The sequence below is a fragment of the Schistocerca cancellata genome, unplaced genomic scaffold (assembly GCF_023864275.1).
Source record: "Schistocerca cancellata isolate TAMUIC-IGC-003103 unplaced genomic scaffold, iqSchCanc2.1 HiC_scaffold_830, whole genome shotgun sequence".
Taxonomy (NCBI): domain Eukaryota; kingdom Metazoa; phylum Arthropoda; class Insecta; order Orthoptera; family Acrididae; genus Schistocerca; species Schistocerca cancellata.
In genome coordinates this window covers 1-27478 of record NW_026046841.1, presented here as the reverse complement: position 1 = coordinate 27478, position 27478 = coordinate 1, and the positions used below count along the sequence as shown (strand labels likewise).

The window sequence follows — 27478 nt, the reverse complement described above, 5'->3', positions numbered from 1 at the left end:
CTGTTAGATGCTGCTCGAGCTAGCTCTGCTCTCAGCAGCAAAGTTAAAAAAATGAATGCCTTCTGTGAGGGTCGAACTCACGACCCCTGGTTTACGAGACCAGTGCTCTACCACTGAGCTAAGAAGGCCGCAGCTTTGCGTTCGTGAGCTACTCCCGACTTGTCACGTCATCATACTGAATCTTACAGCCCTCGACCAGATATCGGATTTGACACACAGATGCTGCTGGAGGTGTCCACCTTACCGTTTTCCAACTCTCTTCACTGTTTCACCCTTACGATCGACGACGAGCGTCAAGCCACCAAAGGTTTGCGGTCTGCGCAAAACTTGACCTAGTGCACAGCTTGTGGGATAGCGTGGCTCTACTGTGAAACGCGCCTTTCGACTCCTCTCTCTGGCTACATCGTCCACAGTGGCACTGGGGGCTTCATGTAAGGCGACTGCACGCCGCTCGGCCAACAGCGGCCTACTGCAGACCGACACTTAAGAGACGCCAAATGCAGATCGACATCGAGAGAGAGGCCCTGTCATATGGCACTCGCGGTGTATACGCCGAAATGAAATGTAAATAATACATCTTTTGTAGTGGTCGTCGCTCTACTGCAGTGTCACACATGCCGAATTAATAGGAAAACGGTAGAACGTCCGCATAGGGCCATGTTTTTACCTCCACTGTCACGTGGCTGAATGTGTATAAGGCTGGGTGGCATCATTCAAACACAGCCAAATTGTCACACTGGCTGTGTATCTCTATCAAAGTGGACATACGTCCTCACCTCGGTGGCGATTAAAACGATTTCGCCCCCGGGTGGGCTCGAACCACCAACCTTTCGATTAACAGCCGAACGCGCTAGCCGATTGCGCCACGGAGGCCTTAACTTTCGGTCACTTCTGCTCTCTTCATCAATGCAACTCGTGTACTTTTCGCAGGCACCTCGCAGAATGGTAGTATCTGCTTACGCCTCTTCACATGGATAACGTGCATGCACACTGTAGTGGGGCTCATAAACGAATGACATCGCCAAGCATGACATTATACTACAAAATGCATACAAAACAGTGTTCCGCCTACACATCCAGTAAACCTCTGATGCAAGTAGAGCACTCTTTATCGGTTGTAGAACTTCCCCTTCATTCAGTGCACTGCCATCTGTTAGATGCTGCTCGAGCTAGCTCTGCTCTCAGCAGCAAAGTTAAAAAAATGAATGCCTTCTGTGAGGGTCGAACTCACGACCCCTGGTTTACGAGACCAGTGCTCTACCACTGAGCTAAGAAGGCCGCAGCTTTGCGTTCGTGAGCTACTCCCGACTTGTGACGTCATCATACTGAATCTTACGGCCCTCGACCAGATATGGGATTTGACACACAGATGCTGCTGGAGGTGTCCACCTTACCGTTTTCCAACTCTCTTCACTGTTTCACCCTTACGATCGACGACGAGCGTCAAGCCACCAAAGGTTTGCGGTCTGCGCAAAACTTGACCTAGTGCACAGCTTGTGGGATAGCGTGGCTCTACTGTGAAACGCGCCTTTCGACTCCTCTCTCTGGCTACATCGTCCACAGTGGCACTGGGGGCTTCATGTAAGGCGACTGCACGCCGCTCGGCCAACAGCGGCCTACTGCAGACCGACACTTAAGAGACGCCAAATGCAGATCGACATCGAGAGAGAGGCCCTGTCATATGGCACTCGCGGTGTATACGCCGAAATGAAATGTAAATAATACATCTTTTGTAGTGGTCGTCGCTCTACTGCAGTGTCACACATGCCGAATTAATAGGAAAACGGTAGAACGTCCGCATAGGGCCATGTTTTTACCTCCACTGTCACGTGGCTGAATGTGTATAAGGCTGGGTGGCATCATTCAAACACAGCCAAATTGTCACAATGGCTGTGTATCTCTATCAAAGTGGACATACGTCCTCACCTCGGTGGCGATTAAAACGATTTCGCCCCCGGGTGGGCTCGAACCACCAACCTTTCGGTTAACAGCCGAACGCGCTAGCCGATTGCGCCACGGAGGCCTTAACTTTCGGTCACTTCTGCTCTCTTCATCAATGCAACTCGTGTACTTTTCGCAGGCACCTCGCAGAATGGTAGTATCTGCTTACGCCTCTTCACATGGATAACGTGCATGCACACTGTAGTGGGGCTCATAAACGAATGACATCGCCAAGCATGACATTATACTACAAAATGCATACAAAACAGTGTTCCGCCTACACATCCAGTAAACCTCTGATGCAAGTAGAGCACTCTTTATCGGTTGTAGAACTTCCCCTTCATTCAGTGCACTGCCATCTGTTAGATGCTGCTCGAGCTAGCTCTGCTCTCAGCAGCAAAGTTAAAAAAATGAATGCCTTCTGTGAGGGTCGAACTCACGACCCCTGGTTTACGAGACCAGTGCTCTACCACTGAGCTAAGAAGGCCGCAGCTTTGCGTTCGTGAGCTACTCCCGACTTGTGACGTCATCATACTGAATCTTACGGCCCTCGACCAGATATGGGATTTGACACACAGATGCTGCTGGAGGTGTCCACCTTACCGTTTTCCAACTCTCTTCACTGTTTCACCCTTACGATCGACGACGAGCGTCAAGCCACCAAAGGTTTGCGGTCTGCGCAAAACTTGACCTAGTGCACAGCTTGTGGGATAGCGTGGCTCTACTGTGAAACGCGCCTTTCGACTCCTCTCTCTGGCTACATCGTCCACAGTGGCACTGGGGGCTTCATGTAAGGCGACTGCACGCCGCTCGGCCAACAGCGGCCTACTGCAGACCGACACTTAAGAGACGCCAAATGCAGATCGACATCGAGAGAGAGGCCCTGTCATATGGCACTCGCGGTGTATACGCCGAAATGAAATGTAAATAATACATCTTTTGTAGTGGTCGTCGCTCTACTGCAGTGTCACACATGCCGAATTAATAGGAAAACGGTAGAACGTCCGCATAGGGCCATGTTTTTACCTCCACTGTCACGTGGCTGAATGTGTATAAGGCTGGGTGGCATCATTCAAACACAGCCAAATTGTCACACTAGCTGTGTATCTCTATCAAAGTGGACATACGTCCTCACCTCGGTGGCGATTAAAACGATTTCGCCCCCGGGTGGGCTCGAACCACCAACCTTTCGGTTAACAGCCGAACGCGCTAGCCGATTGCGCCACGGAGGCCTTAACTTTCGGTCACTTCTGCTCTCTTCATCAATGCAACTCGTGTACTTTTCGCAGGCACCTCGCAGAATGGTAGTATCTGCTTACGCCTCTTCACATGGATAACGTGCATGCACACTGTAGTGGGGCTCATAAACGAATGACATCGCCAAGCATGACATTATACTACAAAATGCATACAAAACAGTGTTCCGCCTACACATCCAGTAAACCTCTGATGCAAGTAGAGCACTCTTTATCGGTTGTAGAACTTCCCCTTCATTCAGTGCACTGCCATCTGTTAGATGCTGCTCGAGCTAGCTCTGCTCTCAGCAGCAAAGTTAAAAAAATGAATGCCTTCTGTGAGGGTCGAACTCACGACCCCTGGTTTACGAGACCAGTGCTCTACCACTGAGCTAAGAAGGCCGCAGCTTTGCGTTCGTGAGCTACTCCCGACTTGTCACGTCATCATACTGAATCTTACAGCCCTCGACCAGATATCGGATTTGACACACAGATGCTGCTGGAGGTGTCCACCTTACCGTTTTCCAACTCTCTTCACTGTTTCACCCTTACGATCGACGACGAGCGTCAAGCCACCAAAGGTTTGCGGTCTGCGCAAAACTTGACCTAGTGCACAGCTTGTGGGATAGCGTGGCTCTACTGTGAAACGCGCCTTTCGACTCCTCTCTCTGGCTACATCGTCCACAGTGGCACTGGGGGCTTCATGTAAGGCGACTGCACGCCGCTCGGCCAACAGCGGCCTACTGCAGACCGACACTTAAGAGACGCCAAATGCAGATCGACATCGAGAGAGAGGCCCTGTCATATGGCACTCGCGGTGTATACGCCGAAATGAAATGTAAATAATACATCTTTTGTAGTGGTCGTCGCTCTACTGCAGTGTCACACATGCCGAATTAATAGGAAAACGGTAGAACGTCCGCATAGGGCCATGTTTTTACCTCCACTGTCACGTGGCTGAATGTGTATAAGGCTGGGTGGCATCATTCAAACACAGCCAAATTGTCACACTAGCTGTGTATCTCTATCAAAGTGGACATACGTCCTCACCTCGGTGGCGATTAAAACGATTTCGCCCCCGGGTGGGCTCGAACCACCAACCTTTCGGTTAACAGCCGAACGCGCTAGCCGATTGCGCCACGGAGGCCTTAACTTTCGGTCACTTCTGCTCTCTTCATCAATGCAACTCGTGTACTTTTCGCAGGCACCTCGCAGAATGGTAGTATCTGCTTACGCCTCTTCACATGGATAACGTGCATGCACACTGTAGTGGGGCTCATAAACGAATGACATCGCCAAGCATGACATTATACTACAAAATGCATACAAAACAGTGTTCCGCCTACACATCCAGTAAACCTCTGATGCAAGTAGAGCACTCTTTATCGGTTGTAGAACTTCCCCTTCATTCAGTGCACTGCCATCTGTTAGATGCTGCTCGAGCTAGCTCTGCTCTCAGCAGCAAAGTTAAAAAAATGAATGCCTTCTGTGAGGGTCGAACTCACGACCCCTGGTTTACGAGACCAGTGCTCTACCACTGAGCTAAGAAGGCCGCAGCTTTGCGTTCGTGAGCTACTCCCGACTTGTCACGTCATCATACTGAATCTTACAGCCCTCGACCAGATATCGGATTTGACACACAGATGCTGCTGGAGGTGTCCACCTTACCGTTTTCCAACTCTCTTCACTGTTTCACCCTTACGATCGACGACGAGCGTCAAGCCACCAAAGGTTTGCGGTCTGCGCAAAACTTGACCTAGTGCACAGCTTGTGGGATAGCGTGGCTCTACTGTGAAACGCGCCTTTCGACTCCTCTCTCTGGCTACATCGTCCACAGTGGCACTGGGGGCTTCATGTAAGGCGACTGCACGCCGCTCGGCCAACAGCGGCCTACTGCAGACCGACACTTAAGAGACGCCAAATGCAGATCGACATCGAGAGAGAGGCCCTGTCATATGGCACTCGCGGTGTATACGCCGAAATGAAATGTAAATAATACATCTTTTGTAGTGGTCGTCGCTCTACTGCAGTGTCACACATGCCGAATTAATAGGAAAACGGTAGAACGTCCGCATAGGGCCATGTTTTTACCTCCACTGTCACGTGGCTGAATGTGTATAAGGCTGGGTGGCATCATTCAAACACAGCCAAATTGTCACACTAGCTGTGTATCTCTATCAAAGTGGACATACGTCCTCACCTCGGTGGCGATTAAAACGATTTCGCCCCCGGGTGGGCTCGAACCACCAACCTTTCGGTTAACAGCCGAACGCGCTAGCCGATTGCGCCACGGAGGCCTTAACTTTCGGTCACTTCTGCTCTCTTCATCAATGCAACTCGTGTACTTTTCGCAGGCACCTCGCAGAATGGTAGTATCTGCTTACGCCTCTTCACATGGATAACGTGCATGCACACTGTAGTGGGGCTCATAAACGAATGACATCGCCAAGCATGACATTATACTACAAAATGCATACAAAACAGTGTTCCGCCTACACATCCAGTAAACCTCTGATGCAAGTAGAGCACTCTTTATCGGTTGTAGAACTTCCCCTTCATTCAGTGCACTGCCATCTGTTAGATGCTGCTCGAGCTAGCTCTGCTCTCAGCAGCAAAGTTAAAAAAATGAATGCCTTCTGTGAGGGTCGAACTCACGACCCCTGGTTTACGAGACCAGTGCTCTACCACTGAGCTAAGAAGGCCGCAGCTTTGCGTTCGTGAGCTACTCCCGACTTGTCACGTCATCATACTGAATCTTACAGCCCTCGACCAGATATCGGATTTGACACACAGATGCTGCTGGAGGTGTCCACCTTACCGTTTTCCAACTCTCTTCACTGTTTCACCCTTACGATCGACGACGAGCGTCAAGCCACCAAAGGTTTGCGGTCTGCGCAAAACTTGACCTAGTGCACAGCTTGTGGGATAGCGTGGCTCTACTGTGAAACGCGCCTTTCGACTCCTCTCTCTGGCTACATCGTCCACAGTGGCACTGGGGGCTTCATGTAAGGCGACTGCACGCCGCTCGGCCAACAGCGGCCTACTGCAGACCGACACTTAAGAGACGCCAAATGCAGATCGACATCGAGAGAGAGGCCCTGTCATATGGCACTCGCGGTGTATACGCCGAAATGAAATGTAAATAATACATCTTTTGTAGTGGTCGTCGCTCTACTGCAGTGTCACACATGCCGAATTAATAGGAAAACGGTAGAACGTCCGCATAGGGCCATGTTTTTACCTCCACTGTCACGTGGCTGAATGTGTATAAGGCTGGGTGGCATCATTCAAACACAGCCAAATTGTCACACTGGCTGTGTATCTCTATCAAAGTGGACATACGTCCTCACCTCGGTGGCGATTAAAACGATTTCGCCCCCGGGTGGGCTCGAACCACCAACCTTTCGATTAACAGCCAAACGCGCTAGCCGATTGCGCCACGGAGGCCTTAACTTTCGGTCACTTCTGCTCTCTTCATCAATGCAACTCGTGTACTTTTCGCAGGCACCTCGCAGAATGGTAGTATCTGCTTACGCCTCTTCACATGGATAACGTGCATGCACACTGTAGTGGGGCTCATAAACGAATGACATCGCCAAGCATGACATTATACTACAAAATGCATACAAAACAGTGTTCCGCCTACACATCCAGTAAACCTCTGATGCAAGTAGAGCACTCTTTATCGGTTGTAGAACTTCCCCTTCATTCAGTGCACTGCCATCTGTTAGATGCTGCTCGAGCTAGCTCTGCTCTCAGCAGCAAAGTTAAAAAAATGAATGCCTTCTGTGAGGGTCGAACTCACGACCCCTGGTTTACGAGACCAGTGCTCTACCACTGAGCTAAGAAGGCCGCAGCTTTGCGTTCGTGAGCTACTCCCGACTTGTGACGTCATCATACTGAATCTTACGGCCCTCGACCAGATATGGGATTTGACACACAGATGCTGCTGGAGGTGTCCACCTTACCGTTTTCCAACTCTCTTCACTGTTTCACCCTTACGATCGACGACGAGCGTCAAGCCACCAAAGGTTTGCGGTCTGCGCAAAACTTGACCTAGTGCACAGCTTGTGGGATAGCGTGGCTCTACTGTGAAACGCGCCTTTCGACTCCTCTCTCTGGCTACATCGTCCACAGTGGCACTGGGGGCTTCATGTAAGGCGACTGCACGCCGCTCGGCCAACAGCGGCCTACTGCAGACCGACACTTAAGAGACGCCAAATGCAGATCGACATCGAGAGAGAGGCCCTGTCATATGGCACTCGCGGTGTATACGCCGAAATGAAATGTAAATAATACATCTTTTGTAGTGGTCGTCGCTCTACTGCAGTGTCACACATGCCGAATTAATAGGAAAACGGTAGAACGTCCGCATAGGGCCATGTTTTTACCTCCACTGTCACGTGGCTGAATGTGTATAAGGCTGGGTGGCATCATTCAAACACAGCCAAATTGTCACACTAGCTGTGTATCTCTATCAAAGTGGACATACGTCCTCACCTCGGTGGCGATTAAAACGATTTCGCCCCCGGGTGGGCTCGAACCACCAACCTTTCGGTTAACAGCCGAACGCGCTAGCCGATTGCGCCACGGAGGCCTTAACTTTCGGTCACTTCTGCTCTCTTCATCAATGCAACTCGTGTACTTTTCGCAGGCACCTCGCAGAATGGTAGTATCTGCTTACGCCTCTTCACATGGATAACGTGCATGCACACTGTAGTGGGGCTCATAAACGAATGACATCGCCAAGCATGACATTATACTACAAAATGCATACAAAACAGTGTTCCGCCTACACATCCAGTAAACCTCTGATGCAAGTAGAGCACTCTTTATCGGTTGTAGAACTTCCCCTTCATTCAGTGCACTGCCATCTGTTAGATGCTGCTCGAGCTAGCTCTGCTCTCAGCAGCAAAGTTAAAAAAATGAATGCCTTCTGTGAGGGTCGAACTCACGACCCCTGGTTTACGAGACCAGTGCTCTACCACTGAGCTAAGAAGGCCGCAGCTTTGCGTTCGTGAGCTACTCCCGACTTGTCACGTCATCATACTGAATCTTACAGCCCTCGACCAGATATCGGATTTGACACACAGATGCTGCTGGAGGTGTCCACCTTACCGTTTTCCAACTCTCTTCACTGTTTCACCCTTACGATCGACGACGAGCGTCAAGCCACCAAAGGTTTGCGGTCTGCGCAAAACTTGACCTAGTGCACAGCTTGTGGGATAGCGTGGCTCTACTGTGAAACGCGCCTTTCGACTCCTCTCTCTGGCTACATCGTCCACAGTGGCACTGGGGGCTTCATGTAAGGCGACTGCACGCCGCTCGGCCAACAGCGGCCTACTGCAGACCGACACTTAAGAGACGCCAAATGCAGATCGACATCGAGAGAGAGGCCCTGTCATATGGCACTCGCGGTGTATACGCCGAAATGAAATGTAAATAATACATCTTTTGTAGTGGTCGTCGCTCTACTGCAGTGTCACACATGCCGAATTAATAGGAAAACGGTAGAACGTCCGCATAGGGCCATGTTTTTACCTCCACTGTCACGTGGCTGAATGTGTATAAGGCTGGGTGGCATCATTCAAACACAGCCAAATTGTCACACTGGCTGTGTATCTCTATCAAAGTGGACATACGTCCTCACCTCGGTGGCGATTAAAACGATTTCGCCCCCGGGTGGGCTCGAACCGCCAACCTTTCGGTTAACAGCCGAACGCGCTAGCCGATTGCGCCACGGAGGCCTTAACTTTCGGTCACTTCTGCTCTCTTCATCAATGCAACTCGTGTACTTTTCGCAGGCACCTCGCAGAATGGTAGTATCTGCTTACGCCTCTTCACATGGATAACGTGCATGCACACTGTAGTGGGGCTCATAAACGAATGACATCGCCAAGCATGACATTATACTACAAAATGCATACAAAACAGTGTTCCGCCTACACATCCAGTAAACCTCTGATGCAAGTAGAGCACTCTTTATCGGTTGTAGAACTTCCCCTTCATTCAGTGCACTGCCATCTGTTAGATGCTGCTCGAGCTAGCTCTGCTCTCAGCAGCAAAGTTAAAAAAATGAATGCCTTCTGTGAGGGTCGAACTCACGACCCCTGGTTTACGAGACCAGTGCTCTACCACTGAGCTAAGAAGGCCGCAGCTTTGCGTTCGTGAGCTACTCCCGACTTGTCACGTCATCATACTGAATCTTACAGCCCTCGACCAGATATCGGATTTGACACACAGATGCTGCTGGAGGTGTCCACCTTACCGTTTTCCAACTCTCTTCACTGTTTCACCCTTACGATCGACGACGAGCGTCAAGCCACCAAAGGTTTGCGGTCTGCGCAAAACTTGACCTAGTGCACAGCTTGTGGGATAGCGTGGCTCTACTGTGAAACGCGCCTTTCGACTCCTCTCTCTGGCTACATCGTCCACAGTGGCACTGGGGGCTTCATGTAAGGCGACTGCACGCCGCTCGGCCAACAGCGGCCTACTGCAGACCGACACTTAAGAGACGCCAAATGCAGATCGACATCGAGAGAGAGGCCCTGTCATATGGCACTCGCGGTGTATACGCCGAAATGAAATGTAAATAATACATCTTTTGTAGTGGTCGTCGCTCTACTGCAGTGTCACACATGCCGAATTAATAGGAAAACGGTAGAACGTCCGCATAGGGCCATGTTTTTACCTCCACTGTCACTTGGCTGAATGTGTATAAGGCTGGGTGGCATCATTCAAACACAGCCAAATTGTCACACTGGCTGTGTATCTCTATCAAAGTGGACATACGTCCTCACCTCGGTGGCGATTAAAACGATTTCGCCCCCGGGTGGGCTCGAACCACCAACCTTTCGGTTAACAGCCGAACGCGCTAGCCGATTGCGCCACGGAGGCCTTAACTTTCGGTCACTTCTGCTCTCTTCATCAATGCAACTCGTGTACTTTTCGCAGGCACCTCGCAGAATGGTAGTATCTGCTTACGCCTCTTCACATGGATAACGTGCATGCACACTGTAGTGGGGCTCATAAACGAATGACATCGCCAAGCATGACATTATACTACAAAATGCATACAAAACAGTGTTCCGCCTACACATCCAGTAAACCTCTGATGCAAGTAGAGCACTCTTTATCGGTTGTAGAACTTCCCCTTCATTCAGTGCACTGCCATCTGTTAGATGCTGCTCGAGCTAGCTCTGCTCTCAGCAGCAAAGTTAAAAAAATGAATGCCTTCTGTGAGGGTCGAACTCACGACCCCTGGTTTACGAGACCAGTGCTCTACCACTGAGCTAAGAAGGCCGCAGCTTTGCGTTCGTGAGCTACTCCCGACTTGTCACGTCATCATACTGAATCTTACAGCCCTCGACCAGATATCGGATTTGACACACAGATGCTGCTGGAGGTGTCCACCTTACCGTTTTCCAACTCTCTTCACTGTTTCACCCTTACGATCGACGACGAGCGTCAAGCCACCAAAGGTTTGCGGTCTGCGCAAAACTTGACCTAGTGCACAGCTTGTGGGATAGCGTGGCTCTACTGTGAAACGCGCCTTTCGACTCCTCTCTCTGGCTACATCGTCCACAGTGGCACTGGGGGCTTCATGTAAGGCGACTGCACGCCGCTCGGCCAACAGCGGCCTACTGCAGACCGACACTTAAGAGACGCCAAATGCAGATCGACATCGAGAGAGAGGCCCTGTCATATGGCACTCGCGGTGTATACGCCGAAATGAAATGTAAATAATACATCTTTTGTAGTGGTCGTCGCTCTACTGCAGTGTCACACATGCCGAATTAATAGGAAAACGGTAGAACGTCCGCATAGGGCCATGTTTTTACCTCCACTGTCACGTGGCTGAATGTGTATAAGGCTGGGTGGCATCATTCAAACACAGCCAAATTGTCACACTGGCTGTGTATCTCTATCAAAGTGGACATACGTCCTCACCTCGGTGGCGATTAAAACGATTTCGCCCCCGGGTGGGCTCGAACCACCAACCTTTCGGTTAACAGCCGAACGCGCTAGCCGATTGCGCCACGGAGGCCTTAACTTTCGGTCACTTCTGCTCTCTTCATCAATGCAACTCGTGTACTTTTCGCAGGCACCTCGCAGAATGGTAGTATCTGCTTACGCCTCTTCACATGGATAACGTGCATGCACACTGTAGTGGGGCTCATAAACGAATGACATCGCCAAGCATGACATTATACTACAAAATGCATACAAAACAGTGTTCCGCCTACACATCCAGTAAACCTCTGATGCAAGTAGAGCACTCTTTATCGGTTGTAGAACTTCCCCTTCATTCAGTGCACTGCCATCTGTTAGATGCTGCTCGAGCTAGCTCTGCTCTCAGCAGCAAAGTTAAAAAAATGAATGCCTTCTGTGAGGGTCGAACTCACGACCCCTGGTTTACGAGACCAGTGCTCTACCACTGAGCTAAGAAGGCCGCAGCTTTGCCTTCGTGAGCTACTCCCGACTTGTCACGTCATCATACTGAATCTTACAGCCCTCGACCAGATATCGGATTTGACACACAGATGCTGCTGGAGGTGTCCACCTTACCGTTTTCCAACTCTCTTCACTGTTTCACCCTTACGATCGACGACGAGCGTCAAGCCACCAAAGGTTTGCGGTCTGCGCAAAACTTGACCTAGTGCACAGCTTGTGGGATAGCGTGGCTCTACTGTGAAACGCGCCTTTCGACTCCTCTCTCTGGCTACATCGTCCACAGTGGCACTGGGGGCTTCATGTAAGGCGACTGCACGCCGCTCGGCCAACAGCGGCCTACTGCAGACCGACACTTAAGAGACGCCAAATGCAGATCGACATCGAGAGAGAGGCCCTGTCATATGGCACTCGCGGTGTATACGCCGAAATGAAATGTAAATAATACATCTTTTGTAGTGGTCGTCGCTCTACTGCAGTGTCACACATGCCGAATTAATAGGAAAACGGTAGAACGTCCGCATAGGGCCATGTTTTTACCTCCACTGTCACGTGGCTGAATGTGTATAAGGCTGGGTGGCATCATTCAAACACAGCCAAATTGTCACACTAGCTGTGTATCTCTATCAAAGTGGACATACGTCCTCACCTCGGTGGCGATTAAAACGATTTCGCCCCCGGGTGGGCTCGAACCACCAACCTTTCGGTTAACAGCCGAACGCGCTAGCCGATTGCGCCACGGAGGCCTTAACTTTCGGTCACTTCTGCTCTCTTCATCAATGCAACTCGTGTACTTTTCGCAGGCACCTCGCAGAATGGTAGTATCTGCTTACGCCTCTTCACATGGATAACGTGCATGCACACTGTAGTGGGGCTCATAAACGAATGACATCGCCAAGCATGACATTATACTACAAAATGCATACAAAACAGTGTTCCGCCTACACATCCAGTAAACCTCTGATGCAAGTAGAGCACTCTTTATCGGTTGTAGAACTTCCCCTTCATTCAGTGCACTGCCATCTGTTAGATGCTGCTCGAGCTAGCTCTGCTCTCAGCAGCAAAGTTAAAAAAATGAATGCCTTCTGTGAGGGTCGAACTCACGACCCCTGGTTTACGAGACCAGTGCTCTACCACTGAGCTAAGAAGGCCGCAGCTTTGCGTTCGTGAGCTACTCCCGACTTGTCACGTCATCATACTGAATCTTACAGCCCTCGACCAGATATCGGATTTGACACACAGATGCTGCTGGAGGTGTCCACCTTACCGTTTTCCAACTCTCTTCACTGTTTCACCCTTACGATCGACGACGAGCGTCAAGCCACCAAAGGTTTGCGGTCTGCGCAAAGCTTGACCTAGTGCACAGCTTGTGGGATAGCGTGGCTCTACTGTGAAACGCGCCTTTCGACTCCTCTCTCTGGCTACATCGTCCACAGTGGCACTGGGGGCTTCATGTAAGGCGACTGCACGCCGCTCGGCCAACAGCGGCCTACTGCAGACCGACACTTAAGAGACGCCAAATGCAGATCGACATCGAGAGAGAGGCCCTGTCATATGGCACTCGCGGTGTATACGCCGAAATGAAATGTAAATAATACATCTTTTGTAGTGGTCGTCGCTCTACTGCAGTGTCACACATGCCGAATTAATAGGAAAACGGTAGAACGTCCGCATAGGGCCATGTTTTTACCTCCACTGTCACGTGGCTGAATGTGTATAAGGCTGGGTGGCATCATTCAAACACAGCCAAATTGTCACACTGGCTGTGTATCTCTATCAAAGTGGACATACGTCCTCACCTCGGTGGCGATTAAAACGATTTCGCCCCCGGGTGGGCTCGAACCACCAACCTTTCGGTTAACAGCCGAACGCGCTAGCCGATTGCGCCACGGAGGCCTTAACTTTCGGTCACTTCTGCTCTCTTCATCAATGCAACTCGTGTACTTTTCGCAGGCACCTCGCAGAATGGTAGTATCTGCTTACGCCTCTTCACATGGATAACGTGCATGCACACTGTAGTGGGGCTCATAAACGAATGACATCGCCAAGCATGACATTATACTACAAAATGCATACAAAACAGTGTTCCGCCTACACATCCAGTAAACCTCTGATGCAAGTAGAGCACTCTTTATCGGTTGTAGAACTTCCCCTTCATTCAGTGCACTGCCATCTGTTAGATGCTGCTCGAGCTAGCTCTGCTCTCAGCAGCAAAGTTAAAAAAATGAATGCCTTCTGTGAGGGTCGAACTCACGACCCCTGGTTTACGAGACCAGTGCTCTACCACTGAGCTAAGAAGGCCGCAGCTTTGCGTTCGTGAGCTACTCCCGACTTGTCACGTCATCATACTGAATCTTACGGCCCTCGACCAGATATGGGATTTGACACACAGATGCTGCTGGAGGTGTCCACCTTACCGTTTTCCAACTCTCTTCACTGTTTCACCCTTACGATCGACGACGAGCGTCAAGCCACCAAAGGTTTGCGGTCTGCGCAAAACTTGACCTAGTGCACAGCTTGTGGGATAGCGTGGCTCTACTGTGAAACGCGCCTTTCGACTCCTCTCTCTGGCTACATCGTCCACAGTGGCACTGGGGGCTTCATGTAAGGCGACTGCACGCCGCTCGGCCAACAGCGGCCTACTGCAGACCGACACTTAAGAGACGCCAAATGCAGATCGACATCGAGAGAGAGGCCCTGTCATATGGCACTCGCGGTGTATACGCCGAAATGAAATGTAAATAATACATCTTTTGTAGTGGTCGTCGCTCTACTGCAGTGTCACACATGCCGAATTAATAGGAAAACGGTAGAACGTCCGCATAGGGCCATGTTTTTACCTCCACTGTCACGTGGCTGAATGTGTATAAGGCTGGGTGGCATCATTCAAACACAGCCAAATTGTCACACTAGCTGTGTATCTCTATCAAAGTGGACATACGTCCTCACCTCGGTGGCGATTAAAACGATTTCGCCCCCGGGTGGGCTCGAACCACCAACCTTTCGGTTAACAGCCGAACGCGCTAGCCGATTGCGCCACGGAGGCCTTAACTTTCGGTCACTTCTGCTCTCTTCATCAATGCAACTCGTGTACTTTTCGCAGGCACCTCGCAGAATGGTAGTATCTGCTTACGCCTCTTCACATGGATAACGTGCATGCACACTGTAGTGGGGCTCATAAACGAATGACATCGCCAAGCATGACATTATACTACAAAATGCATACAAAACAGTGTTCCGCCTACACATCCAGTAAACCTCTGATGCAAGTAGAGCACTCTTTATCGGTTGTAGAACTTCCCCTTCATTCAGTGCACTGCCATCTGTTAGATGCTGCTCGAGCTAGCTCTGCTCTCAGCAGCAAAGTTAAAAAAATGAATGCCTTCTGTGAGGGTCGAACTCACGACCCCTGGTTTACGAGACCAGTGCTCTACCACTGAGCTAAGAAGGCCGCAGCTTTGCGTTCGTGAGCTACTCCCGACTTGTCACGTCATCATACTGAATCTTACAGCCCTCGACCAGATATCGGATTTGACACACAGATGCTGCTGGAGGTGTCCACCTTACCGTTTTCCAACTCTCTTCACTGTTTCACCCTTACGATCGACGACGAGCGTCAAGCCACCAAAGGTTTGCGGTCTGCGCAAAACTTGACCTAGTGCACAGCTTGTGGGATAGCGTGGCTCTACTGTGAAACGCGCCTTTCGACTCCTCTCTCTGGCTACATCGTCCACAGTGGCACTGGGGGCTTCATGTAAGGCGACTGCACGCCGCTCGGCCAACAGCGGCCTACTGCAGACCGACACTTAAGAGACGCCAAATGCAGATCGACATCGAGAGAGAGGCCCTGTCATATGGCACTCGCGGTGTATACGCCGAAATGAAATGTAAATAATACATCTTTTGTAGTGGTCGTCGCTCTACTGCAGTGTCACACATGCCGAATTAATAGGAAAACGGTAGAACGTCCGCATAGGGCCATGTTTTTACCTCCACTGTCACGTGGCTGAATGTGTATAAGGCTGGGTGGCATCATTCAAACACAGCCAAATTGTCACACTGGCTGTGTATCTCTATCAAAGTGGACATACGTCCTCACCTCGGTGGCGATTAAAACGATTTCGCCCCCGGGTGGGCTCGAACCACCAACCTTTCGGTTAACAGCCGAACGCGCTAGCCGATTGCGCCACGGAGGCCTTAACTTTCGGTCACTTCTGCTCTCTTCATCAATGCAACTCGTGTACTTTTCGCAGGCACCTCGCAGAATGGTAGTATCTGCTTACGCCTCTTCACATGGATAACGTGCATGCACACTGTAGTGGGGCTCATAAACGAATGACATCGCCAAGCATGACATTATACTACAAAATGCATACAAAACAGTGTTCCGCCTACACATCCAGTAAACCTCTGATGCAAGTAGAGCACTCTTTATCGGTTGTAGAACTTCCCCTTCATTCAGTGCACTGCCATCTGTTAGATGCTGCTCGAGCTAGCTCTGCTCTCAGCAGCAAAGTTAAAAAAATGAATGCCTTCTGTGAGGGTCGAACTCACGACCCCTGGTTTACGAGACCAGTGCTCTACCACTGAGCTAAGAAGGCCGCAGCTTTGCGTTCGTGAGCTACTCCCGACTTGTCACGTCATCATACTGAATCTTACAGCCCTCGACCAGATATCGGATTTGACACACAGATGCTGCTGGAGGTGTCCACCTTACCGTTTTCCAACTCTCTTCACTGTTTCACCCTTACGATCGACGACGAGCGTCAAGCCACCAAAGGTTTGCGGTCTGCGCAAAACTTGACCTAGTGCACAGCTTGTGGGATAGCGTGGCTCTACTGTGAAACGCGCCTTTCGACTCCTCTCTCTGGCTACATCGTCCACAGTGGCACTGGGGGCTTCATGTAAGGCGACTGCACGCCGCTCGGCCAACAGCGGCCTACTGCAGACCGACACTTAAGAGACGCCAAATGCAGATCGACATCGAGAGAGAGGCCCTGTCATATGGCACTCGCGGTGTATACGCCGAAATGAAATGTAAATAATACATCTTTTGTAGTGGTCGTCGCTCTACTGCAGTGTCACACATGCCGAATTAATAGGAAAACGGTAGAACGTCCGCATAGGGCCATGTTTTTACCTCCACTGTCACGTGGCTGAATGTGTATAAGGCTGGGTGGCATCATTCAAACACAGCCAAATTGTCACACTAGCTGTGTATCTCTATCAAAGTGGACATACGTCCTCACCTCGGTGGCGATTAAAACGATTTCGCCCCCGGGTGGGCTCGAACCACCAACCTTTCGGTTAACAGCCGAACGCGCTAGCCGATTGCGCCACGGAGGCCTTAACTTTCGGTCACTTCTGCTCTCTTCATCAATGCAACTCGTGTACTTTTCGCAGGCACCTCGCAGAATGGTAGTATCTGCTTACGCCTCTTCACATGGATAACGTGCATGCACACTGTAGTGGGGCTCATAAACGAATGACATCGCCAAGCATGACATTATACTACAAAATGCATACAAAACAGTGTTCCGCCTACACATCCAGTAAACCTCTGATGCAAGTAGAGCACTCTTTATCGGTTGTAGAACTTCCCCTTCATTCAGTGCACTGCCATCTGTTAGATGCTGCTCGAGCTAGCTCTGCTCTCAGCAGCAAAGTTAAAAAAATGAATGCCTTCTGTGAGGGTCGAACTCACGACCCCTGGTTTACGAGACCAGTGCTCTACCACTGAGCTAAGAAGGCCGCAGCTTTGCGTTCGTGAGCTACTCCCGACTTGTCACGTCATCATACTGAATCTTACAGCCCTCGACCAGATATCGGATTTGACACACAGATGCTGCTGGAGGTGTCCACCTTACCGTTTTCCAACTCTCTTCACTGTTTCACCCTTACGATCGACGACGAGCGTCAAGCCACCAAAGGTTTGCGGTCTGCGCAAAACTTGACCTAGTGCACAGCTTGTGGGATAGCGTGGCTCTACTGTGAAACGCGCCTTTCGACTCCTCTCTCTGGCTACATCGTCCACAGTGGCACTGGGGGCTTCATGTAAGGCGACTGCACGCCGCTCGGCCAACAGCGGCCTACTGCAGACCGACACTTAAGAGACGCCAAATGCAGATCGACATCGAGAGAGAGGCCCTGTCATATGGCACTCGCGGTGTATACGCCGAAATGAAATGTAAATAATACATCTTTTGTAGTGGTCGTCGCTCTACTGCAGTGTCACACATGCCGAATTAATAGGAAAACGGTAGAACGTCCGCATAGGGCCATGTTTTTACCTCCACTGTCACGTGGCTGAATGTGTATAAGGCTGGGTGGCATCATTCAAACACAGCCAAATTGTCACACTGGCTGTGTATCTCTATCAAAGTGGACATACGTCCTCACCTCGGTGGCGATTAAAACGATTTCGCCCCCGGGTGGGCTCGAACCACCAACCTTTCGGTTAACAGCCGAACGCGCTAGCCGATTGCGCCACGGAGGCCTTAACTTTCGGTCACTTCTGCTCTCTTCATCAATGCAACTCGTGTACTTTTCGCAGGCACCTCGCAGAATGGTAGTATCTGCTTACGCCTCTTCACATGGATAACGTGCATGCACACTGTAGTGGGGCTCATAAACGAATGACATCGCCAAGCATGACATTATACTACAAAATGCATACAAAACAGTGTTCCGCCTACACATCCAGTAAACCTCTGATGCAAGTAGAGCACTCTTTATCGGTTGTAGAACTTCCCCTTCATTCAGTGCACTGCCATCTGTTAGATGCTGCTCGAGCTAGCTCTGCTCTCAGCAGCAAAGTTAAAAAAATGAATGCCTTCTGTGAGGGTCGAACTCACGACCCCTGGTTTACGAGACCAGTGCTCTACCACTGAGCTAAGAAGGCCGCAGCTTTGCGTTCGTGAGCTACTCCCGACTTGTCACGTCATCATACTGAATCTTACAGCCCTCGACCAGATATCGGATTTGACACACAGATGCTGCTGGAGGTGTCCACCTTACCGTTTTCCAACTCTCTTCACTGTTTCACCCTTACGATCGACGACGAGCGTCAAGCCACCAAAGGTTTGCGGTCTGCGCAAAACTTGACCTAGTGCACAGCTTGTGGGATAGCGTGGCTCTACTGTGAAACGCGCCTTTCGACTCCTCTCTCTGGCTACATCGTCCACAGTGGCACTGGGGGCTTCATGTAAGGCGACTGCACGCCGCTCGGCCAACAGCGGCCTACTGCAGACCGACACTTAAGAGACGCCAAATGCAGATCGACATCGAGAGAGAGGCCCTGTCATATGGCACTCGCGGTGTATACGCCGAAATGAAATGTAAATAATACATCTTTTGTAGTGGTCGTCGCTCTACTGCAGTGTCACACATGCCGAATTAATAGGAAAACGGTAGAACGTCCGCATAGGGCCATGTTTTTACCTCCACTGTCACGTGGCTGAATGTGTATAAGGCTGGGTGGCATCATTCAAACACAGCCAAATTGTCACACTGGCTGTGTATCTCTATCAAAGTGGACATACGTCCTCACCTCGGTGGCGATTAAAACGATTTCGCCCCCGGGTGGGCTCGAACCACCAACCTTTCGGTTAACAGCCGAACGCGCTAGCCGATTGCGCCACGGAGGCCTTAACTTTCGGTCACTTCTGCTCTCTTCATCAATGCAACTCGTGTACTTTTCGCAGGCACCTCGCAGAATGGTAGTATCTGCTTACGCCTCTTCACATGGATAACGTGCATGCACACTGTAGTGGGGCTCATAAACGAATGACATCGCCAAGCATGACATTATACTACAAAATGCATACAAAACAGTGTTCCGCCTACACATCCAGTAAACCTCTGATGCAAGTAGAGCACTCTTTATCGGTTGTAGAACTTCCCCTTCATTCAGTGCACTGCCATCTGTTAGATGCTGCTCGAGCTAGCTCTGCTCTCAGCAGCAAAGTTAAAAAAATGAATGCCTTCTGTGAGGGTCGAACTCACGACCCCTGGTTTACGAGACCAGTGCTCTACCACTGAGCTAAGAAGGCCGCAGCTTTGCGTTCGTGAGCTACTCCCGACTTGTCACGTCATCATACTGAATCTTACAGCCCTCGACCAGATATCGGATTTGACACACAGATGCTGCTGGAGGTGTCCACCTTACCGTTTTCCAACTCTCTTCACTGTTTCACCCTTACGATCGACGACGAGCGTCAAGCCACCAAAGGTTTGCGGTCTGCGCAAAACTTGACCTAGTGCACAGCTTGTGGGATAGCGTGGCTCTACTGTGAAACGCGCCTTTCGACTCCTCTCTCTGGCTACATCGTCCACAGTGGCACTGGGGGCTTCATGTAAGGCGACTGCACGCCGCTCGGCCAACAGCGGCCTACTGCAGACCGACACTTAAGAGACGCCAAATGCAGATCGACATCGAGAGAGAGGCCCTGTCATATGGCACTCGCGGTGTATACGCCGAAATGAAATGTAAATAATACATCTTTTGTAGTGGTCGTCGCTCTACTGCAGTGTCACACATGCCGAATTAATAGGAAAACGGTAGAACGTCCGCATAGGGCCATGTTTTTACCTCCACTGTCACGTGGCTGAATGTGTATAAGGCTGGGTGGCATCATTCAAACACAGCCAAATTGTCACACTAGCTGTGTATCTCTATCAAAGTGGACATACGTCCTCACCTCGGTGGCGATTAAAACGATTTCGCCCCCGGGTGGGCTCGAACCACCAACCTTTCGGTTAACAGCCGAACGCGCTAGCCGATTGCGCCACGGAGGCCTTAACTTTCGGTCACTTCTGCTCTCTTCATCAATGCAACTCGTGTACTTTTCGCAGGCACCTCGCAGAATGGTAGTATCTGCTTACGCCTCTTCACATGGATAACGTGCATGCACACTGTAGTGGGGCTCATAAACGAATGACATCGCCAAGCATGACATTATACTACAAAATGCATACAAAACAGTGTTCCGCCTACACATCCAGTAAACCTCTGATGCAAGTAGAGCACTCTTTATCGGTTGTAGAACTTCCCCTTCATTCAGTGCACTGCCATCTGTTAGATGCTGCTCGAGCTAGCTCTGCTCTCAGCAGCAAAGTTAAAAAAATGAATGCCTTCTGTGAGGGTCGAACTCACGACCCCTGGTTTACGAGACCAGTGCTCTACCACTGAGCTAAGAAGGCCGCAGCTTTGCGTTCGTGAGCTACTCCCGACTTGTCACGTCATCATACTGAATCTTACAGCCCTCGACCAGATATCGGATTTGACACACAGATGCTGCTGGAGGTGTCCACCTTACCGTTTTCCAACTCTCTTCACTGTTTCACCCTTACGATCGACGACGAGCGTCAAGCCACCAAAGGTTTGCGGTCTGCGCAAAACTTGACCTAGTGCACAGCTTGTGGGATAGCGTGGCTCTACTGTGAAACGCGCCTTTCGACTCCTCTCTCTGGCTACATCGTCCACAGTGGCACTGGGGGCTTCATGTAAGGCGACTGCACGCCGCTCGGCCAACAGCGGCCTACTGCAGACCGACACTTAAGAGACGCCAAATGCAGATCGACATCGAGAGAGAGGCCCTGTCATATGGCACTCGCGGTGTATACGCCGAAATGAAATGTAAATAATACATCTTTTGTAGTGGTCGTCGCTCTACTGCAGTGTCACACATGCCGAATTAATAGGAAAACGGTAGAACGTCCGCATAGGGCCATGTTTTTACCTCCACTGTCACGTGGCTGAATGTGTATAAGGCTGGGTGGCATCATTCAAACACAGCCAAATTGTCACACTGGCTGTGTATCTCTATCAAAGTGGACATACGTCCTCACCTCGGTGGCGATTAAAACGATTTCGCCCCCGGGTGGGCTCGAACCACCAACCTTTCGGTTAACAGCCGAACGCGCTAGCCGATTGCGCCACGGAGGCCTTAACTTTCGGTCACTTCTGCTCTCTTCATCAATGCAACTCGTGTACTTTTCGCAGGCACCTCGCAGAATGGTAGTATCTGCTTACGCCTCTTCACATGGATAACGTGCATGCACACTGTAGTGGGGCTCATAAACGAATGACATCGCCAAGCATGACATTATACTACAAAATGCATACAAAACAGTGTTCCGCCTACACATCCAGTAAACCTCTGATGCAAGTAGAGCACTCTTTATCGGTTGTAGAACTTCCCCTTCATTCAGTGCACTGCCATCTGTTAGATGCTGCTCGAGCTAGCTCTGCTCTCAGCAGCAAAGTTAAAAAAATGAATGCCTTCTGTGAGGGTCGAACTCACGACCCCTGGTTTACGAGACCAGTGCTCTACCACTGAGCTAAGAAGGCCGCAGCTTTGCGTTCGTGAGCTACTCCCGACTTGTCACGTCATCATACTGAATCTTACAGCCCTCGACCAGATATCGGATTTGACACACAGATGCTGCTGGAGGTGTCCACCTTACCGTTTTCCAACTCTCTTCACTGTTTCACCCTTACGATCGACGACGAGCGTCAAGCCACCAAAGGTTTGCGGTCTGCGCAAAACTTGACCTAGTGCACAGCTTGTGGGATAGCGTGGCTCTACTGTGAAACGCGCCTTTCGACTCCTCTCTCTGGCTACATCGTCCACAGTGGCACTGGGGGCTTCATGTAAGGCGACTGCACGCCGCTCGGCCAACAGCGGCCTACTGCAGACCGACACTTAAGAGACGCCAAATGCAGATCGACATCGAGAGAGAGGCCCTGTCATATGGCACTCGCGGTGTATACGCCGAAATGAAATGTAAATAATACATCTTTTGTAGTGGTCGTCGCTCTACTGCAGTGTCACACATGCCGAATTAATAGGAAAACGGTAGAACGTCCGCATAGGGCCATGTTTTTACCTCCACTGTCACGTGGCTGAATGTGTATAAGGCTGGGTGGCATCATTCAAACACAGCCAAATTGTCACACTGGCTGTGTATCTCTATCAAAGTGGACATACGTCCTCACCTCGGTGGCGATTAAAACGATTTCGCCCCCGGGTGGGCTCGAACCACCAACCTTTCGGTTAACAGCCGAACGCGCTAGCCGATTGCGCCACGGAGGCCTTAACTTTCGGTCACTTCTGCTCTCTTCATCAATGCAACTCGTGTACTTTTCGCAGGCACCTCGCAGAATGGTAGTATCTGCTTACGCCTCTTCACATGGATAACGTGCATGCACACTGTAGTGGGGCTCATAAACGAATGACATCGCCAAGCATGACATTATACTACAAAATGCATACAAAACAGTGTTCCGCCTACACATCCAGTAAACCTCTGATGCAAGTAGAGCACTCTTTATCGGTTGTAGAACTTCCCCTTCATTCAGTGCACTGCCATCTGTTAGATGCTGCTCGAGCTAGCTCTGCTCTCAGCAGCAAAGTTAAAAAAATGAATGCCTTCTGTGAGGGTCGAACTCACGACCCCTGGTTTACGAGACCAGTGCTCTACCACTGAGCTAAGAAGGCCGCAGCTTTGCGTTCGTGAGCTACTCCCGACTTGTCACGTCATCATACTGAATCTTACAGCCCTCGACCAGATATCGGATTTGACACACAGATGCTGCTGGAGGTGTCCACCTTACCGTTTTCCAACTCTCTTCACTGTTTCACCCTTACGATCGACGACGAGCGTCAAGCCACCAAAGGTTTGCGGTCTGCGCAAAACTTGACCTAGTGCACAGCTTGTGGGATAGCGTGGCTCTACTGTGAAACGCGCCTTTCGACTCCTCTCTCTGGCTACATCGTCCACAGTGGCACTGGGGGCTTCATGTAAGGCGACTGCACGCCGCTCGGCCAACAGCGGCCTACTGCAGACCGACACTTAAGAGACGCCAAATGCAGATCGACATCGAGAGAGAGGCCCTGTCATATGGCACTCGCGGTGTATACGCCGAAATGAAATGTAAATAATACATCTTTTGTAGTGGTCGTCGCTCTACTGCAGTGTCACACATGCCGAATTAATAGGAAAACGGTAGAACGTCCGCATAGGGCCATGTTTTTACCTCCACTGTCACGTGGCTGAATGTGTATAAGGCTGGGTGGCATCATTCAAACACAGCCAAATTGTCACACTGGCTGTGTATCTCTATCAAAGTGGACATACGTCCTCACCTCGGTGGCGATTAAAACGATTTCGCCCCCGGGTGGGCTCGAACCACCAACCTTTCGGTTAACAGCCGAACGCGCTAGCCGATTGCGCCACGGAGGCCTTAACTTTCGGTCACTTCTGCTCTCTTCATCAATGCAACTCGTGTACTTTTCGCAGGCACCTCGCAGAATGGTAGTATCTGCTTACGCCTCTTCACATGGATAACGTGCATGCACACTGTAGTGGGGCTCATAAACGAATGACATCGCCAAGCATGACATTATACTACAAAATGCATACAAAACAGTGTTCCGCCTACACATCCAGTAAACCTCTGATGCAAGTAGAGCACTCTTTATCGGTTGTAGAACTTCCCCTTCATTCAGTGCACTGCCATCTGTTAGATGCTGCTCGAGCTAGCTCTGCTCTCAGCAGCAAAGTTAAAAAAATGAATGCCTTCTGTGAGGGTCGAACTCACGACCCCTGGTTTACGAGACCAGTGCTCTACCACTGAGCTAAGAAGGCCGCAGCTTTGCGTTCGTGAGCTACTCCCGACTTGTCACGTCATCATACTGAATCTTACAGCCCTCGACCAGATATCGGATTTGACACACAGATGCTGCTGGAGGTGTCCACCTTACCGTTTTCCAACTCTCTTCACTGTTTCACCCTTACGATCGACGACGAGCGTCAAGCCACCAAAGGTTTGCGGTCTGCGCAAAACTTGACCTAGTGCACAGCTTGTGGGATAGCGTGGCTCTACTGTGAAACGCGCCTTTCGACTCCTCTCTCTGGCTACATCGTCCACAGTGGCACTGGGGGCTTCATGTAAGGCGACTGCACGCCGCTCGGCCAACAGCGGCCTACTGCAGACCGACACTTAAGAGACGCCAAATGCAGATCGACATCGAGAGAGAGGCCCTGTCATATGGCACTCGCGGTGTATACGCCGAAATGAAATGTAAATAATACATCTTTTGTAGTGGTCGTCGCTCTACTGCAGTGTCACACATGCCGAATTAATAGGAAAACGGTAGAACGTCCGCATAGGGCCATGTTTTTACCTCCACTGTCACGTGGCTGAATGTGTATAAGGCTGGGTGGCATCATTCAAACACAGCCAAATTGTCACACTAGCTGTGTATCTCTATCAAAGTGGACATACGTCCTCACCTCGGTGGCGATTAAAACGATTTCGCCCCCGGGTGGGCTCGAACCACCAACCTTTCGGTTAACAGCCGAACGCGCTAGCCGATTGCGCCACGGAGGCCTTAACTTTCGGTCACTTCTGCTCTCTTCATCAATGCAACTCGTGTACTTTTCGCAGGCACCTCGCAGAATGGTAGTATCTGCTTACGCCTCTTCACATGGATAACGTGCATGCACACTGTAGTGGGGCTCATAAACGAATGACATCGCCAAGCATGACATTATACTACAAAATGCATACAAAACAGTGTTCCGCCTACACATCCAGTAAACCTCTGATGCAAGTAGAGCACTCTTTATCGGTTGTAGAACTTCCCCTTCATTCAGTGCACTGCCATCTGTTAGATGCTGCTCGAGCTAGCTCTGCTCTCAGCAGCAAAGTTAAAAAAATGAATGCCTTCTGTGAGGGTCGAACTCACGACCCCTGGTTTACGAGACCAGTGCTCTACCACTGAGCTAAGAAGGCCGCAGCTTTGCGTTCGTGAGCTACTCCCGACTTGTCACGTCATCATACTGAATCTTACAGCCCTCGACCAGATATCGGATTTGACACACAGATGCTGCTGGAGGTGTCCACCTTACCGTTTTCCAACTCTCTTCACTGTTTCACCCTTACGATCGACGACGAGCGTCAAGCCACCAAAGGTTTGCGGTCTGCGCAAAACTTGACCTAGTGCACAGCTTGTGGGATAGCGTGGCTCTACTGTGAAACGCGCCTTTCGACTCCTCTCTCTGGCTACATCGTCCACAGTGGCACTGGGGGCTTCATGTAAGGCGACTGCACGCCGCTCGGCCAACAGCGGCCTACTGCAGACCGACACTTAAGAGACGCCAAATGCAGATCGACATCGAGAGAGAGGCCCTGTCATATGGCACTCGCGGTGTATACGCCGAAATGAAATGTAAATAATACATCTTTTGTAGTGGTCGTCGCTCTACTGCAGTGTCACACATGCCGAATTAATAGGAAAACGGTAGAACGTCCGCATAGGGCCATGTTTTTACCTCCACTGTCACGTGGCTGAATGTGTATAAGGCTGGGTGGCATCATTCAAACACAGCCAAATTGTCACACTGGCTGTGTATCTCTATCAAAGTGGACATACGTCCTCACCTCGGTGGCGATTAAAACGATTTCGCCCCCGGGTGGGCTCGAACCACCAACCTTTCGGTTAACAGCCGAACGCGCTAGCCGATTGCGCCACGGAGGCCTTAACTTTCGGTCACTTCTGCTCTCTTCATCAATGCAACTCGTGTACTTTTCGCAGGCACCTCGCAGAATGGTAGTATCTGCTTACGCCTCTTCACATGGATAACGTGCATGCACACTGTAGTGGGGCTCATAAACGAATGACATCGCCAAGCATGACATTATACTACAAAATGCATACAAAACAGTGTTCCGCCTACACATCCAGTAAACCTCTGATGCAAGTAGAGCACTCTTTATCGGTTGTAGAACTTCCCCTTCATTCAGTGCACTGCCATCTGTTAGATGCTGCTCGAGCTAGCTCTGCTCTCAGCAGCAAAGTTAAAAAAATGAATGCCTTCTGTGAGGGTCGAACTCACGACCCCTGGTTTACGAGACCAGTGCTCTACCACTGAGCTAAGAAGGCCGCAGCTTTGCGTTCGTGAGCTACTCCCGACTTGTCACGTCATCATACTGAATCTTACAGCCCTCGACCAGATATCGGATTTGACACACAGATGCTGCTGGAGGTGTCCACCTTACCGTTTTCCAACTCTCTTCACTGTTTCACCCTTACGATCGACGACGAGCGTCAAGCCACCAAAGGTTTGCGGTCTGCGCAAAACTTGACCTAGTGCACAGCTTGTGGGATAGCGTGGCTCTACTGTGAAACGCGCCTTTCGACTCCTCTCTCTGGCTACATCGTCCACAGTGGCACTGGGGGCTTCATGTAAGGCGACTGCACGCCGCTCGGCCAACAGCGGCCTACTGCAGACCGACACTTAAGAGACGCCAAATGCAGATCGACATCGAGAGAGAGGCCCTGTCATATGGCACTCGCGGTGTATACGCCGAAATGAAATGTAAATAATACATCTTTTGTAGTGGTCGTCGCTCTACTGCAGTGTCACACATGCCGAATTAATAGGAAAACGGTAGAACGTCCGCATAGGGCCATGTTTTTACCTCCACTGTCACGTGGCTGAATGTGTATAAGGCTGGGTGGCATCATTCAAACACAGCCAAATTGTCACACTGGCTGTGTATCTCTATCAAAGTGGACATACGTCCTCACCTCGGTGGCGATTAAAACGATTTCGCCCCCGGGTGGGCTCGAACCACCAACCTTTCGGTTAACAGCCGAACGCGCTAGCCGATTGCGCCACGGAGGCCTTAACTTTCGGTCACTTCTGCTCTCTTCATCAATGCAACTCGTGTACTTTTCGCAGGCACCTCGCAGAATGGTAGTATCTGCTTACGCCTCTTCACATGGATAACGTGCATGCACACTGTAGTGGGGCTCATAAACGAATGACATCGCCAAGCA

At 50.5% G+C, this 27478-nt stretch overlaps 48 non-coding genes across 48 annotated transcripts; all 48 read right to left on the bottom strand.

The window, feature by feature from the left end:
* Window positions 1–56: 56 nt before the first annotated feature.
* On the bottom strand, window positions 57–128 carry Trnat-cgu (transfer RNA threonine (anticodon CGU)). The gene has a single exon. It is a non-coding gene; the product is annotated as a tRNA-Thr (tRNA).
* Window positions 129–799: 671 nt separating this feature from the next.
* Window positions 800–873, bottom strand: Trnan-guu (transfer RNA asparagine (anticodon GUU)). Its single transcript has one exon. It is a non-coding gene; the product is annotated as a tRNA-Asn (tRNA).
* A 333-nt stretch (window positions 874–1206) lies between these two features.
* Trnat-cgu (transfer RNA threonine (anticodon CGU)) lies at window positions 1207–1278 on the bottom strand. Its single transcript has one exon. It is a non-coding gene; the product is annotated as a tRNA-Thr (tRNA).
* A 671-nt stretch (window positions 1279–1949) lies between these two features.
* Trnan-guu (transfer RNA asparagine (anticodon GUU)) lies at window positions 1950–2023 on the bottom strand. The gene has a single exon. It is a non-coding gene; the product is annotated as a tRNA-Asn (tRNA).
* Window positions 2024–2356: 333 nt separating this feature from the next.
* On the bottom strand, window positions 2357–2428 carry Trnat-cgu (transfer RNA threonine (anticodon CGU)). The gene has a single exon. It is a non-coding gene; the product is annotated as a tRNA-Thr (tRNA).
* A 671-nt stretch (window positions 2429–3099) lies between these two features.
* On the bottom strand, window positions 3100–3173 carry Trnan-guu (transfer RNA asparagine (anticodon GUU)). Its single transcript has one exon. It is a non-coding gene; the product is annotated as a tRNA-Asn (tRNA).
* Window positions 3174–3506: 333 nt separating this feature from the next.
* Window positions 3507–3578, bottom strand: Trnat-cgu (transfer RNA threonine (anticodon CGU)). Its single transcript has one exon. It is a non-coding gene; the product is annotated as a tRNA-Thr (tRNA).
* Window positions 3579–4249: 671 nt separating this feature from the next.
* On the bottom strand, window positions 4250–4323 carry Trnan-guu (transfer RNA asparagine (anticodon GUU)). The gene has a single exon. It is a non-coding gene; the product is annotated as a tRNA-Asn (tRNA).
* A 333-nt stretch (window positions 4324–4656) lies between these two features.
* Trnat-cgu (transfer RNA threonine (anticodon CGU)) lies at window positions 4657–4728 on the bottom strand. The gene has a single exon. It is a non-coding gene; the product is annotated as a tRNA-Thr (tRNA).
* A 671-nt stretch (window positions 4729–5399) lies between these two features.
* Trnan-guu (transfer RNA asparagine (anticodon GUU)) lies at window positions 5400–5473 on the bottom strand. The gene has a single exon. It is a non-coding gene; the product is annotated as a tRNA-Asn (tRNA).
* Window positions 5474–5806: 333 nt separating this feature from the next.
* Window positions 5807–5878, bottom strand: Trnat-cgu (transfer RNA threonine (anticodon CGU)). Its single transcript has one exon. It is a non-coding gene; the product is annotated as a tRNA-Thr (tRNA).
* Window positions 5879–6549: 671 nt separating this feature from the next.
* On the bottom strand, window positions 6550–6623 carry Trnan-guu (transfer RNA asparagine (anticodon GUU)). Its single transcript has one exon. It is a non-coding gene; the product is annotated as a tRNA-Asn (tRNA).
* A 333-nt stretch (window positions 6624–6956) lies between these two features.
* On the bottom strand, window positions 6957–7028 carry Trnat-cgu (transfer RNA threonine (anticodon CGU)). Its single transcript has one exon. It is a non-coding gene; the product is annotated as a tRNA-Thr (tRNA).
* Window positions 7029–7699: 671 nt separating this feature from the next.
* Trnan-guu (transfer RNA asparagine (anticodon GUU)) lies at window positions 7700–7773 on the bottom strand. The gene has a single exon. It is a non-coding gene; the product is annotated as a tRNA-Asn (tRNA).
* Window positions 7774–8106: 333 nt separating this feature from the next.
* Trnat-cgu (transfer RNA threonine (anticodon CGU)) lies at window positions 8107–8178 on the bottom strand. The gene has a single exon. It is a non-coding gene; the product is annotated as a tRNA-Thr (tRNA).
* A 671-nt stretch (window positions 8179–8849) lies between these two features.
* On the bottom strand, window positions 8850–8923 carry Trnan-guu (transfer RNA asparagine (anticodon GUU)). Its single transcript has one exon. It is a non-coding gene; the product is annotated as a tRNA-Asn (tRNA).
* Window positions 8924–9256: 333 nt separating this feature from the next.
* On the bottom strand, window positions 9257–9328 carry Trnat-cgu (transfer RNA threonine (anticodon CGU)). Its single transcript has one exon. It is a non-coding gene; the product is annotated as a tRNA-Thr (tRNA).
* Window positions 9329–9999: 671 nt separating this feature from the next.
* On the bottom strand, window positions 10000–10073 carry Trnan-guu (transfer RNA asparagine (anticodon GUU)). Its single transcript has one exon. It is a non-coding gene; the product is annotated as a tRNA-Asn (tRNA).
* A 333-nt stretch (window positions 10074–10406) lies between these two features.
* On the bottom strand, window positions 10407–10478 carry Trnat-cgu (transfer RNA threonine (anticodon CGU)). Its single transcript has one exon. It is a non-coding gene; the product is annotated as a tRNA-Thr (tRNA).
* Window positions 10479–11149: 671 nt separating this feature from the next.
* On the bottom strand, window positions 11150–11223 carry Trnan-guu (transfer RNA asparagine (anticodon GUU)). Its single transcript has one exon. It is a non-coding gene; the product is annotated as a tRNA-Asn (tRNA).
* Window positions 11224–11556: 333 nt separating this feature from the next.
* On the bottom strand, window positions 11557–11628 carry Trnat-cgu (transfer RNA threonine (anticodon CGU)). The gene has a single exon. It is a non-coding gene; the product is annotated as a tRNA-Thr (tRNA).
* A 671-nt stretch (window positions 11629–12299) lies between these two features.
* Trnan-guu (transfer RNA asparagine (anticodon GUU)) lies at window positions 12300–12373 on the bottom strand. Its single transcript has one exon. It is a non-coding gene; the product is annotated as a tRNA-Asn (tRNA).
* Window positions 12374–12706: 333 nt separating this feature from the next.
* On the bottom strand, window positions 12707–12778 carry Trnat-cgu (transfer RNA threonine (anticodon CGU)). The gene has a single exon. It is a non-coding gene; the product is annotated as a tRNA-Thr (tRNA).
* Window positions 12779–13449: 671 nt separating this feature from the next.
* Window positions 13450–13523, bottom strand: Trnan-guu (transfer RNA asparagine (anticodon GUU)). Its single transcript has one exon. It is a non-coding gene; the product is annotated as a tRNA-Asn (tRNA).
* Window positions 13524–13856: 333 nt separating this feature from the next.
* Window positions 13857–13928, bottom strand: Trnat-cgu (transfer RNA threonine (anticodon CGU)). Its single transcript has one exon. It is a non-coding gene; the product is annotated as a tRNA-Thr (tRNA).
* A 671-nt stretch (window positions 13929–14599) lies between these two features.
* Trnan-guu (transfer RNA asparagine (anticodon GUU)) lies at window positions 14600–14673 on the bottom strand. The gene has a single exon. It is a non-coding gene; the product is annotated as a tRNA-Asn (tRNA).
* A 333-nt stretch (window positions 14674–15006) lies between these two features.
* Window positions 15007–15078, bottom strand: Trnat-cgu (transfer RNA threonine (anticodon CGU)). Its single transcript has one exon. It is a non-coding gene; the product is annotated as a tRNA-Thr (tRNA).
* A 671-nt stretch (window positions 15079–15749) lies between these two features.
* Trnan-guu (transfer RNA asparagine (anticodon GUU)) lies at window positions 15750–15823 on the bottom strand. The gene has a single exon. It is a non-coding gene; the product is annotated as a tRNA-Asn (tRNA).
* A 333-nt stretch (window positions 15824–16156) lies between these two features.
* Window positions 16157–16228, bottom strand: Trnat-cgu (transfer RNA threonine (anticodon CGU)). Its single transcript has one exon. It is a non-coding gene; the product is annotated as a tRNA-Thr (tRNA).
* A 671-nt stretch (window positions 16229–16899) lies between these two features.
* Trnan-guu (transfer RNA asparagine (anticodon GUU)) lies at window positions 16900–16973 on the bottom strand. The gene has a single exon. It is a non-coding gene; the product is annotated as a tRNA-Asn (tRNA).
* A 333-nt stretch (window positions 16974–17306) lies between these two features.
* Trnat-cgu (transfer RNA threonine (anticodon CGU)) lies at window positions 17307–17378 on the bottom strand. Its single transcript has one exon. It is a non-coding gene; the product is annotated as a tRNA-Thr (tRNA).
* A 671-nt stretch (window positions 17379–18049) lies between these two features.
* Window positions 18050–18123, bottom strand: Trnan-guu (transfer RNA asparagine (anticodon GUU)). The gene has a single exon. It is a non-coding gene; the product is annotated as a tRNA-Asn (tRNA).
* A 333-nt stretch (window positions 18124–18456) lies between these two features.
* Trnat-cgu (transfer RNA threonine (anticodon CGU)) lies at window positions 18457–18528 on the bottom strand. The gene has a single exon. It is a non-coding gene; the product is annotated as a tRNA-Thr (tRNA).
* Window positions 18529–19199: 671 nt separating this feature from the next.
* On the bottom strand, window positions 19200–19273 carry Trnan-guu (transfer RNA asparagine (anticodon GUU)). Its single transcript has one exon. It is a non-coding gene; the product is annotated as a tRNA-Asn (tRNA).
* Window positions 19274–19606: 333 nt separating this feature from the next.
* On the bottom strand, window positions 19607–19678 carry Trnat-cgu (transfer RNA threonine (anticodon CGU)). Its single transcript has one exon. It is a non-coding gene; the product is annotated as a tRNA-Thr (tRNA).
* Window positions 19679–20349: 671 nt separating this feature from the next.
* On the bottom strand, window positions 20350–20423 carry Trnan-guu (transfer RNA asparagine (anticodon GUU)). The gene has a single exon. It is a non-coding gene; the product is annotated as a tRNA-Asn (tRNA).
* Window positions 20424–20756: 333 nt separating this feature from the next.
* Window positions 20757–20828, bottom strand: Trnat-cgu (transfer RNA threonine (anticodon CGU)). The gene has a single exon. It is a non-coding gene; the product is annotated as a tRNA-Thr (tRNA).
* Window positions 20829–21499: 671 nt separating this feature from the next.
* Window positions 21500–21573, bottom strand: Trnan-guu (transfer RNA asparagine (anticodon GUU)). Its single transcript has one exon. It is a non-coding gene; the product is annotated as a tRNA-Asn (tRNA).
* Window positions 21574–21906: 333 nt separating this feature from the next.
* On the bottom strand, window positions 21907–21978 carry Trnat-cgu (transfer RNA threonine (anticodon CGU)). Its single transcript has one exon. It is a non-coding gene; the product is annotated as a tRNA-Thr (tRNA).
* A 671-nt stretch (window positions 21979–22649) lies between these two features.
* On the bottom strand, window positions 22650–22723 carry Trnan-guu (transfer RNA asparagine (anticodon GUU)). The gene has a single exon. It is a non-coding gene; the product is annotated as a tRNA-Asn (tRNA).
* A 333-nt stretch (window positions 22724–23056) lies between these two features.
* Trnat-cgu (transfer RNA threonine (anticodon CGU)) lies at window positions 23057–23128 on the bottom strand. The gene has a single exon. It is a non-coding gene; the product is annotated as a tRNA-Thr (tRNA).
* A 671-nt stretch (window positions 23129–23799) lies between these two features.
* Trnan-guu (transfer RNA asparagine (anticodon GUU)) lies at window positions 23800–23873 on the bottom strand. Its single transcript has one exon. It is a non-coding gene; the product is annotated as a tRNA-Asn (tRNA).
* A 333-nt stretch (window positions 23874–24206) lies between these two features.
* Window positions 24207–24278, bottom strand: Trnat-cgu (transfer RNA threonine (anticodon CGU)). The gene has a single exon. It is a non-coding gene; the product is annotated as a tRNA-Thr (tRNA).
* Window positions 24279–24949: 671 nt separating this feature from the next.
* On the bottom strand, window positions 24950–25023 carry Trnan-guu (transfer RNA asparagine (anticodon GUU)). The gene has a single exon. It is a non-coding gene; the product is annotated as a tRNA-Asn (tRNA).
* Window positions 25024–25356: 333 nt separating this feature from the next.
* On the bottom strand, window positions 25357–25428 carry Trnat-cgu (transfer RNA threonine (anticodon CGU)). Its single transcript has one exon. It is a non-coding gene; the product is annotated as a tRNA-Thr (tRNA).
* Window positions 25429–26099: 671 nt separating this feature from the next.
* On the bottom strand, window positions 26100–26173 carry Trnan-guu (transfer RNA asparagine (anticodon GUU)). The gene has a single exon. It is a non-coding gene; the product is annotated as a tRNA-Asn (tRNA).
* Window positions 26174–26506: 333 nt separating this feature from the next.
* Window positions 26507–26578, bottom strand: Trnat-cgu (transfer RNA threonine (anticodon CGU)). Its single transcript has one exon. It is a non-coding gene; the product is annotated as a tRNA-Thr (tRNA).
* A 671-nt stretch (window positions 26579–27249) lies between these two features.
* Trnan-guu (transfer RNA asparagine (anticodon GUU)) lies at window positions 27250–27323 on the bottom strand. Its single transcript has one exon. It is a non-coding gene; the product is annotated as a tRNA-Asn (tRNA).
* Window positions 27324–27478: the final 155 nt, after the last annotated feature.